Source organism: Macrobrachium rosenbergii, chromosome 4 (genome assembly GCF_040412425.1).
Source record: "Macrobrachium rosenbergii isolate ZJJX-2024 chromosome 4, ASM4041242v1, whole genome shotgun sequence".
In the NCBI taxonomy this organism is placed as follows: Eukaryota; Metazoa; Arthropoda; class Malacostraca; order Decapoda; family Palaemonidae; genus Macrobrachium; species Macrobrachium rosenbergii.
In genome coordinates this window covers 32,023,384-32,033,665 of record NC_089744.1, presented here as the reverse complement: position 1 = coordinate 32,033,665, position 10,282 = coordinate 32,023,384, and the positions used below count along the sequence as shown (strand labels likewise).

At 39.1% G+C, this 10,282-nt stretch overlaps 1 protein-coding gene across 2 annotated transcripts in view; it reads right to left on the bottom strand.

Annotated features, from left to right (window-relative positions):
- Positions 1-964: 964 nt before the first annotated feature.
- Positions 965-10,282, bottom strand: part of LOC136832257 (beta-1,3-glucosyltransferase) — a 132,718-nt gene continuing 123,400 nt past the window's right edge. Inside the window, exon 14 of one of the 2 annotated variants that reach the window (XM_067093154.1) lies at positions 965-1,231. The gene's annotated coding sequence lies outside the window, so the exon portion shown is untranslated. The remainder of the gene's footprint in view (positions 1,232-10,282) is intronic. The other variant, XM_067093131.1, reaches the window with a different exon arrangement.

The window sequence follows — 10,282 nt, the reverse complement described above, 5'->3', positions numbered from 1 at the left end:
ATAGGCAGTAATGAACTTGCTGCATAGCTGATATCATGTTCCAATCTTTATGACCGTGCTATCACTCAGTTTATTGAGTCCTCCAAGCTCACTCCTAAACATAACTTTGTTTGTTGTTGTTACATATTTTGAAACATATTGTGTATCTTTTTCAAGGCCATAAGATGAAAGACAATTCCGTGGTTTATGCATTCTTCCTTGAGCACTGGATATGGAGTGCCATAAGGACCAGTGCCCTCATTCAAACTGCATACTCCTTTATATGCTGTCGAATCCCCTTCACCAACAAATACTTTATAGTATATGAATTCCCTGTCTAGTGATCTTTGCCACAATGCCAAAGCTTCAATATCGAAGCTCAACAAACATCTCGAAAATGCTCATTCTCTCTTCCTCCTCCCTCCTCATCATCAGATAACAAAACAAAGTCGTCTTTCATCAATATAATATTTTGCAAGGGAATAATAGATTTCACTCAGAGCGGGCTTCGTAAAAAATACGATTGGTGGCAACTTGTGAAAGCCATAACATTAGCTGTCTATACTTTTAGCTTCAAGATTTTTGATATTAATAGAGCTTGCTTCCCTCATAAACAAATATATATAATACACAATTGACGTCAAAGTTGTTGCAATGGATTGAAAATAACAAATACTTACATCAAAGAAATATAAAATTCTCTCTCGGGACAACTGGCTCGCGTTATTCAGTCCTGGGCGTTGCCATCTTCAGGAAAACATATTGTATAATGGCATATGAAAAGAAATAGAAATACCTGAAGAATGAATCAAATGAAATAGTAAAACCACCCCTAACCAGACCTTTAATTCTCTTTTTAAACCGTTTAAAAGGGCTTCATATTTCGATATTATCTTACGTGTTGGCCGGGACCCAGATCTGTGGAAATATGATAACTAATTTTCACGAATTTGAGCCAATATCACCAAAATGCGGAGGTCGATACCCTTAAGCCGATTATTGTCACAAACCAAAAAATCGTCAAAAACCCTAAGAAAACCTTTCTTTTAATGTATTGATTAAAAACGATGTAAACTGCATTTTTATTGAGTTTTCATCAAAAAACAAATTTTGATTATTCTGCCGTTTTGTATATTTCTTCCATCGGACCATCGTAACCCGGAACGTCATAAACCGTAATTTCTGGATCTGAAAAGCATCATGACTCGAACGTCATAAGTTGGATCCGTCATAACCCGGGGACTGCCTGATTCTGAAAGACACTGTACATGAGCACCACACTATAAAGAAACTCATGGGTATACCATACAAATCCTGATTGCTTTCTGTATTATGAGATCAATGCATGCTTTTTCTTTGTTTTTCTTAAGTGATAAGACACTGCAGTTTGCCAAGTAATTAGTTTCTTAGTTTAGTATTCACAGGCTGAGATAGTGTATTATGTTTACAAACTTGAGATGCAAAAACTTTATTTACTGGAAAAGTCAGATGGAAGTTGATTTGTGCTGAATGCTTACTTCTGAACAATTCACCAATGAGATACAATGAATTGGTGATATTAAAAAAAGGCAAAACTCTTCCAGGAGCTTTTGTGTTACATTTTGGTCCAGGGGTTGAATTATAGGGGATATAAAGAATTTGTTAAGTTGCTAGATGTTAGTGGAGGGTAACCAGAAAGGGAATTACTGCCTATGCAGTGTACTACATGGCACTTGTAATTACTGTATATTAAAAGGTCTTAGCAGCATTTCATATGTTCATGAGTTTGTAGCCCTTCTTGTTGGTATGGTTAGAATAACTAATAATGATAAAGTTTCCTTTGCTTTCTGTACATTCTGCTGTCAAACTTTCTCAACATTTTCCTGTTCTAATTATTTTCCATTCTTTTCCAAACAAAACCAAGATTCAAGAAGTTTTGTTAAACTATTTACAATCACATCAGCAGAGGATAAAGTTCAACAACACCAACCGTTATCCAATATGGAAATAGTATAGGAGGTTTTGTTGTACAGGATAATAAACCCATTGAAGAATTAATCACATTCCAGTGTTCCCTGTAGGGGGGTAAGTGACGTCAGTGCACCTCATGCACAGTGCACTGTAGGCATTACTGAAGGTTCTTTGCAGCGTCCCTTCAGCCTCTAGCTGCAACCCCTTTCATTCCTTTTACTGTACCTCCATTCATATTCTTTCTTCCATCTTACTTCCCACCCTCTTCTAACAATTGTTTCATAATGCAACTGCAAGGTTTTCCTGCTGTTACACCTTTGTAACCTTTTACTCTCAATTTTCCTTTTAGTGCTGAATGACCTTCTAGGTCCCAACACTTGGCCTTTGGCCTAAATTGTATACTGTATTCTATTCTACTCTACATTCTAATGTTGACCAAACACTAAAGGTCTTCTCTGTGCTCTTATATCGATGTCAGTCAAGTGAATCAGGGCAACTTTAGGGACATATGCACCTACAGCATACAACTGACAAGTGGATGATGTTGAATTCCTTTTTGATATTAGTCTTCTTACCAGACAAGCAAATGCTGTACTGCTAATAAACAATACTGATAAATCAGATTAATCAGATGATGATCAGAGTTGCTGCTAGACTGGTATGAAATGTACATTTCCTTTTGTCCTCATCACCCAGTATGTGGACTTGTATGAAATTTCTTTATGCTAGTTAACATAATCTTACCTAGAAGTTTCATGGCCAGACATAAGATACTTTAAACATACCAGAGATATTTGAAATGTTTAAACTCAAGAAAAATGTTATATTAAAACTCAACACCAGAAGTACAGGTTCTTTTAGCTTTATTATAATAAATTCCACTATTACTAATAGTTTACTAATATATTGATCAGTGCTAATCTGTACACCACATAGTATACAAAATGTTGCCCATAAGTATTAGACAGTGTTGCCTCTGTCTTGGGATTTCTTAGAAACTTGGATTCTTCTTTTCATAAGTTCAGTATATCACAAATTCTACTACAGAATTCCCCTACTATAGTATCTGTGCTCTAATTTTATGATGTTTGTTACATAAAGCCCATTAATCATGATTAGCTTTATTCCATGTTAAACGGACCAGCCATACTTGGCGTGAAGAGTTAAAAAGAAGAAAAGTCTTACTGTGGATGCCCAGTTCACAGTCCACTGTCTGCCAACTAATGTTTCTGATTATGTTAGGCTCCAACATTCTTGTATAAAGTTTTGCACTTTTGCTTTTGGTAGGCATTTTTCTTATTGCAAACACACAAACTTTTTTGTTTTAATTAATTTTGTATCCCTGCTAAGATTCTCTCATTTAGCAGGATGGTTTCTGCTGTTGTCATTTTTTGCCCTTGCTTAGCCTTTTTCAGAAATTTTTATTTCTATAGTAATTTCAGCAATGTCTGGTATCTCCTGTGTTAGAGGTTTTATACTCAGATATACTTTGCAAATTGGTTACTGGACACTAAGCTTAGATTTTCAGAGAATATTCTTTTTGTGTATTAACAGGTTTTTTTTTTATAAGGAGTAAATTTTTTACTGCTCTGTTCACAGTAAAAATTACTTTTTTCTTTTAGTGTTTGTATATACAGATACTGTATATAAAATATAAAAATCAAAAGTATGTTTTATAGCATCTGATGCATTGTTTGTTATAATAATAAATTTCACTTCAACAATGGCCCAGTAACATTCTTTCCCTACGACAATAATAATGTTTTATTATTGTCGTGGGGAAAGAATGTTACTGGGCCGCTGTTGAAGTGAAATTTATTATTATAACAAACCATACAATTCAGATACTATAAAACATACTTTTGAATTTTATATTTTTATATATTTGTATATAAAAACACTAAAAGAAAAAAGCTGTACATATAATGGTAATGTTTTGTCTAAATGAGGATCCATTAGTGCAAAAACAACTTTAGCAGACATGGGAAAATCATGACACCATTCATTATATTGTACTGTATATCACCACCAGTGTAAATAAAAAAAAGCAAGCATATGAAGACCTTTTCATTTACAGTTGTATCATACCACATTCATACACAATAATTTTGAGGCTAAGCATCTGGCTTTTCATCCAAAAGCTCCTTGGCAAAGCTGTAGTTTCATTCACAGTAATTAAAACATATCAAAAACCTCAAAATTCTTCATGGCCTTATTTTGAACTGTAAATTTCTCACTGGGATCCTCCAAGGATCTATGATGATCACTCAGCAAAGCAACAGTGCTACCATCATTGGCATCATAATACACTGATTCTGAATTGGATAATTTGGTAGCGTCACTAAAATCCTTAGGGTCACTATAATCATCAGCATCTCTAAGAATTTCAGCTATTTCTTTCTGTTGAGTATATGTCTTGTGACTCAAGGAACCCAATTCCCCTGATCTGTTGTGTCTCACATCACCTCTAAGAGGAGTGTCTACTAGGTCTTAGTGATCTAGACATTATTCAGGGTCTCTACTCTCTGCTCTGCTGATGTCCATGAGTTGCACTGGCACCCGTTGTTGCAGATTCTGTGCGTGTCAGGTGATCTCTTTCCTGCTTGCTCTGTGTTAATACTCAGCCTCCCTCCAAGAGCTCCTTCAATATGACCTCCTGTATGTTCACCTTGTTCTTCTCAATCCATGTAACTTCTTGGCTCCAGGTCGCTGCTCTCTAGTTTGACAGTGGAGTGTCCAGCTGGCATCACTGGTCTTTCTCTAGCAGCTCAATTCTAGACCCTTTCTTCTCATGATTTGGATGTTGTGGCTTCTGCAATGTGTTTGTCGACTCTTCAAGTGGTGGGCACTGCTTTCCTCTTTCCATTCTTTGTTTCAAGAGGTATTCTGGATATGGTCTGTTCTCCAGATTTGCTTAGTCCCTCACTTCCCTGGCCATGCCATTTGATCACTGGTTTGTCATGGGGGTTTGTGTTGTTAGTTTGCCTTTGACAAATTATGGCCAGTGTTAGCCTGGCTTACCCTCCCATTCAGTGTGTGTTGATTCTCTAAATTTGGTCCTCACTCTATGATGTGTGATCATAAAGTATCAGGGCTGGTGCTATAAAAAGAAAGCTACAACACATACCATTTTAGCATTTAATTTCCTTCAAAGTAGTCCCCTTCGGAAGCCACACAATTTATCTAGCACTGTTTTCATTGATGGAAGCATTCCTGGAACTCGTTTTCTTGTATAATCAGCGCTGCCTCGTCGCATTCACTTGGATCTCCTCAACGTCCTGAAACCTTCCTTTCAAGTGGGATTTGACTTTTGGAAAGAGGAAAAAGTCGCAAGGGGCAAGATCTGGGGAATGCAGTGGTTGTTGGACCTGGGGGGATGTTGCGCTTGTCCAAAAACTGCTGCACAAGCTGCGTTGAATGGGCAGGTGTGTTGTCTTGGTGCAATTGCCAATCACCAGACACATGAAATTCTGGTCTTTTCCGACAAATAGTATCCCACAAATGCCGCAACACGTCACAGTAGTACTCCTTGTTTGCTGTCTGACCAGGTGGAGTATACTCATGAGAACAATTCCCTTGTAGTCGAAGAAAATGGCCAACAGTATCTTCATATTGCTCTGGCTCATTTGTGCTTTCTTCAGTCTTGGAGAGATTGGGGTCTTCCAATGCAAGACTGAGACTTGGTTTTGGGGTCATAGCCACAAACCCAAGATTCATCACCCGTTATAACCATTTTTAAAAAAGTTTTTATCGTTCTCGCCACAATCAAGGAGATCTTGTGCAACTGAAAACCGAGTTTCTTTTTGGTCAGCTGAAAGCAGTTTTGGCACAAACTTGGTAGACAAGCATCTCATACCCAAGTCTTCAGTGAGAATGGACTGAACTAAACCATAACTAATCTGCACATCCTCCGATAACTCATGGATGGTGATTCGACGATTTTCCCTCACAGCTGCATGCATAACTGCAATGTTTGTCTCAGTTCTGCTGGTTGCAGGTCTCCCAGAACGTTCATCACTAGCGACATTTTGTCGGCCATCTTGAAAACATCTGAACCACTCGTACACTCGTGTGCGGCTCATACACTCCTTTGCTCAACTTCCTCCATCATAGTTAATGCGATGACCACACACTGCACACGTTCCTTCCAAGTACTGCTGTAAAGAGCTGAAGTGAGCTAGGATGCTAAAAACTTAGCGTGCATGCAGAGTGGGGGTCAAGGTCAATTTGTGCAAAGTGGCCTCATTCTGTGTATTTTAGCTCCTTTACTAAAGCAACAGTCCTGATACTTTATGATCACACCTCGTACATGCTGGTGTCACAATGATGATGGCAGGTTTGCCTTAATAGGTCCCATGTGGCATGCTTCTTTTGACAAAGCTCTGCTCCTGAGGAAGCAGGGGAGGATTACGATAAATCTATGGTAGAAGTCAGACACATTTCCTTACACTGTGCTCTTCCCTTTCAACTCTGTGATTTTGAGGGCAAAGCCTGCCTTCTTCCTTTCCACCTTGTAATTTTTCCTTTTGGCAACCCAAGGTATTGTCATCCTTTTCTGCTCCTTCCACTTCCTGGGTTCTCTTGCTAGTCCTGGTAACCTTGACCCTTTTTCATCTGTTGGAAATAGAAGATCCTGGAGAAGTTAACATTTTGCTGTCCCCTCCTACCTCTCCTTCACTGTTCAGGGCTTGTTTGGAAGATTTAGGTGTGAGAGCATTTCTGTACTGGGATGGTTTTAGAGTTGTATTGCAGTGGTCCTCCTCCTGTTCCTCGACATGAGTTCCTGCCCACCATTGTGGCCAATTGTATCCTTTCCTTCTCATTTGTCAGATGTAGATGATGGCACTTGATGCTGAATCTTTCAATTTCTTTAAGTCTTTTGCAGATTGTTTGGGGATCGGTGTGCACTGACTCCTTACTACTCTGGACCAAGGGACATGTTTGTAAGGCTTGATCCTCTAGCTCTCAGGACAGTTTATCACTCCAATGACTTACTTTTGATGGTGGTATCAAGGGATGCATTGGATTTCTTGGGGACATAAAATCAGGAAGCACAGTTCCTTTGGTACATTTGACTCAAAACTAATCCATGTTTGCACACCCCATTCCTCCGTCTCTCGAAACATTTCACCTCTTTACTGAGTCCACACTATTCTATAGTGGGTCTATGGCCCTATTCTGCATACTGCCTCTCAACTCATCAGAGGATCCTCGCTGCCTTGTTGTCTGGCCTCATTCTTTGGACGTGTATCTCCATGGGTATTGATTTATTGCAGTGATCTTGACTTTGAGAGAGGTGTTGGGATGTGCTTGCTACTTTTTTGGCCAATATGTCAACCTTTTAGATCTGGCCCCTTCAAAGCAACGGTGATATGGCCCCATGCCATCTAACGGTCCGCCCATATTTCAAAGGAAGGGCAACAGGCACCTAGGATCCTTCTGGAGTCGTCTCAAAACCCCTTTGTTCTATGGTTCTATGGACATGGCCTAGGGTTTTTTTCCCAGTTTCTTTTTTAGGAAGCTGTTAATTCACCGTTGCCTCCATGGCTGGTTTCTTCATGTTGCTTTGTGCCAGGATGTAGTCCTCAGGGTCTTGGTTCATCAGGATCCCTCCCTTGGGAGACATTTGCAATGCAATCCTGATCCTTGGCAGTTTCATAGTAGCTGCTGGAAAAGTTCTTTCAGTTCCAAGAATCTCCTGGTAATGTCTCACTATAGGATTCCCTGGCTTTTGCTGCCTTACCTTGCTCTTCTCCTTTAGTTTTTCTTATCTGTCCTATGGGGGCTCTCAAGTTGTGCCTCTAGCAGTTTGTATCTTTCCAGCCTTCTCACTTTCATCTGTCCCTTTTCTCAAGCTGCATGGAACTGGAATCTCTCAAGACCTCTCTTTTGTGTTGGCTTTGAGAGATTCCTGGTCACGCATAGTTACATGTTTGCTAGGAACCCCACACACAACACAGGATCAATGCCCTCAAACTTCAAGTACCCATTTCTTCTCTGCTATTTATTTTAAACAGGGGCTCTCTGCTACTCTTACAGCAGTCCTTTGGGCTTAGCATGTTTCCGTGACATGCTTTTATCTATACTAGCAGCTCACTATGGATGTTTCTCATCGAGTAAGATAATCACAGTGGATCATACACCACAGGTCAAGAGGTTCTAGTTATTCATCCCTCATCCCTTTAGTGCACATGAAGGTGTGGTTTTCATCAAGTACCCACCATTATGCCTCATATGCTTGGAACATGTACTATTCAGGTAACATCTTCCATTGCACCCATTACTTAGAGAAGCTACCTGGTCTGTTGTATATCTAGGGCTTGTATTATCTTCAGAGGATCTCCTATAACCTCCCTCCTAAATTGTGATTCTGCAAATTATGATTAATGCGTTTTGTATAAAAATGGTTGTATTGTACAGTAAAAACAAAATTTACACAAACCCATCAGTCATAATCTGTAATGACCACCTACTTGTCCCCCACACTCTTCCAGGTTGGATGTGGTACAGAGGAATGAGAAACACTAGTTACCAAAGTGAACTGTGTACTGGACATGCACAGTGGGGCTTTCCTTCTTTCAAATCTTCAAATTGGTGTGGCAGAGTGTTTCCCAGGAAATAAGGCTAATTATGATTGATGGGTGGGTATAAAAACTTGTTTATTTTGAAAATAACAAATTTTCAATAACAATTTGTATGTTTCTAGGTATACAAACCAGAGCATATATATATATATATATATATATATATATATATATATATATATATATATATATATATATATATATATATATATATATATATATATATATATATATATATATATATATATATATTTGAGTGTCTTTCAGCACTAGCTGGAAACTGGTAGAAAAATTGGTAACAAGATCGTTAACTAGGTGGTAATAATTGAGTAGGGGAGTATCCTCACTGAATGACTGTTGCCTTCACTTGTCCTGTGACTGCAGGGACTGAGCAGGGGATTAGCATACATAGGAAAAAACAAATTATTCAAGATTTTTTTATTTGTTCCTCAGGGAATACAAACCATTGACTTTTTTGTAAAAGGCTTACTCCTTATGTGGGTGGTCAGTCCTCATCAACTGAATGGGGTTGAAAGCCACCATGGGATTGCCATGATCCTAGATGCCCAGCAAGTGGGGGACGATATGGCACCTGTAACCTCCTACCAATCTGGAGAAAAAGTTGGCCAGTGTCCATTCTAAAGCAAGAAGATGTTATTCAGTAAGAAATATTTTGGAGAATCACGACATCTCCCTTAAATGAATGAAAGTCAGAGGGCAGCTTACTTCTCGTTACTATAATTAAGGGGTTCAGGGCTAAACCACAATGTCCTCTTTCCCCCCTTGTTAGAAGAGAGAGAGGATGAAGGCGATGCTTCCCTGTCTCAGACAGGGAAATGGATACCCAATTGTACTTGCCTGTAGCTTATCCAACTCCAGCATGTATTTTGGCCTGGAATTAAGGAGTAACGGAATCCAGTCATTCCACACTCAACTTGATTGTGAACCTAGACTGATTAGATGAGAAACTGACTGTCTGAGTCTAGAGCTCGGGAACTATATAATTTGTTAGGCAGCCACCACAGGTCCCAGGAAAAGTTGTCTAGGGACTTTGGGCAACATCCCTTGGGTAGAATGAGGTAAATGTAGCTGTCTACACCAGACATCTGCCCTCATTACCTGAAAAAAACAAAAAGTTAAAAAAAAAAAAAAAAGCATAAGCTCTCATCCAACTCCAGCATGTATTTTGGCCTGGAATTAAGGAGTAACGGAATCCAGTCATTCCACACTCAACCTGATTATGAAGCTAGACTGATTAGATGAGAAACTGACTGTCTGAATCTAGAGCTCAGGAACTATATAATTTGTTAGGCAGCCACCACAGGTCCCAGGAAAAGTTGTCTAGGGACTCTGGGCAACATCCCTTGGGTAGAATGAGGTAAAGGTAGCTGTCTACACCAGACATCTGCCCTCTTACCTGAAAAAACCAAAAAGTTCTTAAAAAAAAAAAACATAAGCTCTCACATCAGATGGGAGGCTGATCTCCTCTTTAGAAGAGAGGTAAACTTGTCTGAAAGTGTGTGTTCCTATACACCTTCTTGTGCTTACCTGTACTCATGAAAAGGCCTCTGAAAGCAGGCTCTTTTCAAATTATATCTAACAACACAAACCAGGTATAGGAGTACTCATCTAGATTTCCACCTATGAAGTCTTGGAGGGAGGGGATCATGAATCTCTCAAACTAATTGTTTTGAAGAGACAGATCATGAGTTTTGGCTGCAAACTCTCAAATGAAAGAGAATGAGAGATATCCCCATCCTTTCAAATGC